Raw genomic sequence first — 4,227 nt, 5'->3', positions numbered from 1 at the left:
TAGAGCAGCATAATCTTAGCCCTCTGCAAAATATTTGCAGCCAAATATCTGTCAGAGTCATAAATCCTATGTCCTAAAATGTTTTCCTCTTCCCAATCCTGCTAACGTCAGTCATTATGTCATATTTTGTCCAGATAAACATTTATAGGAGATAGTAAAGAAATAATTAATTTAACATTTGTGTGGTATAGTAAGGTGCACGGTGACCATTGTAGAATTTATCAGTAAGAGGAGATGCAAAAAGCATATGTTAGCTGTGCTACAGGTGGAATGATGTTGTTTTACTGTGTGCTAACAGGACAGGACAGATCTGAACAGTCTCTGCTAAGAGAATATATGACAATCCTGGAAATGCTCCAAAAAAAAACCTCTTTCAAGACATTTAGGTACAGGATGTTCAACTAGTACCAACTGCATTGAAAGATCTCTGCTCTGGTAATCTAATATTTGCAGAGAGTATCTGCTGAAGGCTAAGCAGCCAAGTGAGGGAAACATTCTATTATACATGTAATCCCAACAACACAAGAGTGATCAGGACATGACTGCTTTGCAGACAAACTATATACATGCAAGAGCTAGACATTATGTTTTTTATAAGCTTTTCCTTATTATGAATTTGATAGACTCATCACAGAGTCTTACATGTTCTCTTTCAAGATCAGGCTGTCATCAAACTAACACTAAGCAAACATATTCAGAAGTCATCACAAATGTTTGTGGAAATACAAAGCTTGCATTCACTTTTCCCATTCCTTTGAGTCATCTCAGAAAATTGGGGAGATATTTATTTTTTGACCTGGTATCGTATGGAAGTGGTAAATAGTCAATCATACTGGTGATTGCAGCTGTGCATATGTGTTTGGTGTTGTTTTTTGTTTTGTTTTGTTTTGTTTTCACTCTGTCTTTCCATTCTGTATCTCCCTGCTAGTACTTTTAAGGCCAAATGGTTATTGGCCCTCCTACTGCTATTCAGAAAATTGGAGAACCACGTTTTCTGAAGACTGCTATGTTCCTCTGTCAAATTCTTGGTTTTCTGCAAACATTGGCATTTTGGGTGATGAAGTGAAAAACTTGTGAAGGTTGGTGGATCTGACATGGTCAGCCTTCAGTTGCTAGTTCATTTCTTCCCTGTGTAAGTCATGGCAGAGAAGCAGCAGAATTGAAATGATTGTCTTCAACCACCTACTTCCACAGAAAGAAAAAAAAAAAAAAAAAAGAACAATGAAATATTGAAGCCAAATCAAAAGCAAATAGTTCAGAAATGGTCCATGAACTGAAATATGCACCCATTCATGTCTGCTGTACAAGTTCAGGCAAAGTGAGTCTAAAAGTGGTCCTATGCTCACTTGCAACTCATAAGAAAAAGAAATGTAAATATGTCATATTTCTCTGCAAATTAAATATATATATATATTTACTTTCTATTACTATTTTCTTCTGAATTGTACAGTGACTGGGATGGAAGATATTCTTGAAGGGTGTGCCCATGTTTTTAGCGCACACAGGGCGTAGTTCTCTACCACTTTCTTTAGGCCATGAAATTTTAGATTCAGTTTTAATTTGGATGAACAGAGATGAACAGACACCAGATTGGGAGGCTTTTTGCCCTAAATCACCAAATGGGCAGAACAATCTTCAGTTGTGGGTAAGGCAGTTTTGGGATGACCACAGTGTTTCTTTTTGGTTATCCATCCGGTGAGTCCTCAGTTGAGGTAAATCACCATAGTTGTGTTTACATAACCAGAAGGGCTGACCACAGAGAGTTTGTGGTTTTTTGGTGATTCAGATCAGATTCACGTCATGATGTTTTTCTACTGCAGTTCAGTACTCTACAGCTTCAGACTTCACCAAAGTCACATCTACGCTGTTCTTATCGTTCAGGTAGAGCAATGGAAATTAAACTTACATGAAAGCAGAAAGGAGAAAAAGGGCTCATTGCAGAGTAAAACTGTTCTCAAGAAGGAAGTGAATAAAAGGACATTATATATTATACTACCATGTGTATACTATTGCTCAGTCTTTTGTTTTGCTAAATATTTCTAATGTTTCCACTTATTTATTTGTTTTTCTTTTTAATTACTTTTTGATTGTATCACTGAAAGTTCAGAAAGAATCACTTCTGTAATGCTGTATTTCTTTCCAAGGCTTTTGCTATGATGACTATTTTCTTCAGGATAACCTTATGACTGAAATGAACAAGTGATCCCCAACAAATGAACACTAGGATTGGTGTACATATTTCCCTATTTACTTCCTTACATCACAAGGTTCAGATCCTAAAAAAAAAAACAGGAGCAGTTTGATCTTTACTCTCCTAATTGGCTGTCTCAAAAGTTCCAGCTCAACTGCATGCTGCAGCTGGATACCCACAGGACTTTCTAGATACAAAAATCAAGGAACACATAAGCTTTTCAGGTCTTGACAAATGTATCCACTGCAGGGCTCAAGGAATTAGGTTTTCTTAAGATACTACCAAGAAAGTGCAATAACAAATGAATGGATGTATGCTCTTCTGGAAGACTCAAATTGCAATCTTTAATTCCATTGACGGGGAAGGAATGAGAAGGAGGTGATTAGTTCATCAACTGATCAACAGGTACTCCTGGAGAAGAGTCAGGACATTTGCTGTTGTTAAAAGTTGTTCTAAAGTCATTTTACTGCCTAGAGAATGAATGACTTTAGAAGTGACTATCTAACTGTAATCTGTGTACTTACCCAGACAAGAAGGAATTGGAATGAATTATTGAGCCACGGAGGCTAAGAATTGACAGTAGAAAGGTTATGATGCCTGCTCACCTTTACCTCAGAGCATCCCAGGGCAGTGCTCTTTGAGTTGTTGGACATGAACCTAAAGTACACAGAATCACTAAAAAGCTTCACTGAGCACATACAGCTCCTTCCAACAAAACAGTCAGACAAAATAAAACTGGAAATGAACAATCAGTGATTTAAGCATTAGCATCCTCTGCATAAGGCTGGAAATGAAAACCTGCATGATAACACTGCATAATATCCCCCAGAAATTCTTTCAAAAAATACTAGGCAGACCCTGTAGTTACAATGATTTGAGAAATCTTGCTTGCATGGTAGTGCGTAGTGAATCTTCTTGATTTGGGGTAAGTCTCTCTCTTTGGGTAAGTGTCTGGATCTCTGACTTCTCACTCAGGAGAGTTAATTTTAGGTAAATGAGCAATTATAAGCCTTTCATTCCCCCCATCCCTTGATGCCATGTCCTTCCCTGCCAATGGTATATGTTCTCTTCTTTTTGGTACTCATTTTTGGTGCTGCAGGCTCTATGCTCAACTAACTGGGTACCTCCTCAGGAACAAAATTCAGTTCACTTATTGTTTAAGATACTGTATTGCAGATGCAGATTGCAGGACTGCGTAGCAGTACTATGTGCCATCTCTGTTCACTGTAAAACATTGTCAAATATTCCAAGGAATCATCACTGTGCATCAGATCTAAGCCACAAAGTACTGGGAAGTTATGTACAGTAGCTCTAAGTATGATGATGGCAAAAGTCCTTTCATTACTGCAGGTCTTGGTGGCTCTCAGGAGAAATCATGTCTCACAGACACAAAACTCACAGAATCATAGAACCATTAAGGTTGGAAAAGACCTCTAAGATCACCTAGACCAACCATCAGCCCATCCCGATTATACCCACTGCCCACATCCTTCAGTGCCACATCCACACAGCTCTTGAACACCTCCAGGGACAGTGACTCCATCACCTTCCTGGGCAGCCTGTGCCACTGCCTCACCAGTCCTTCTGAGAAGAAACATTTCCTAATACCCAACCTGAACCTTCCCTGTGCAACTTGAGGCCATTCCCTCTCTTCCTATTGCTGTTACCTGGGAGAGGAGGCTAACCCCTACCTGACTACAACCTTCTTGATAAGGCTTTTGTTTGCCAGAGTTTTCACAGAATCAAAGAATAATCTCTAGAACTCATACAATTGCCAAAGTGATGCAAGTCAGAAATATTTTCTCATTAGAAAGCTGATCTACGTGGAACATACACATTGCATGGATATCACTGCTACCTGATTTACTACCCATAATCTGACCACTGTAGTGATCTGCTGAGATCCTTGGCTGTGTTCTGAACATACCTGCATATGCAAAGCATTCAACTTTTTCAACATCTGTAAAGATCCACACCCCCTCCCTGTGCCACAAAGAGATCAGGAGCTGCTCAAACTAAATTCCTTTATTAGTGGA

Source organism: Phasianus colchicus, chromosome 1, assembly GCF_987193195.1.
Source record: "Phasianus colchicus chromosome 1, bPhaCol1.hap1.1, whole genome shotgun sequence".
NCBI lineage: Eukaryota > Metazoa > Chordata > Aves > Galliformes > Phasianidae > Phasianus > Phasianus colchicus.
The sequence above is the reverse complement of the archived record's forward strand: the minus strand, read 5'-3'. Positions refer to the sequence as shown.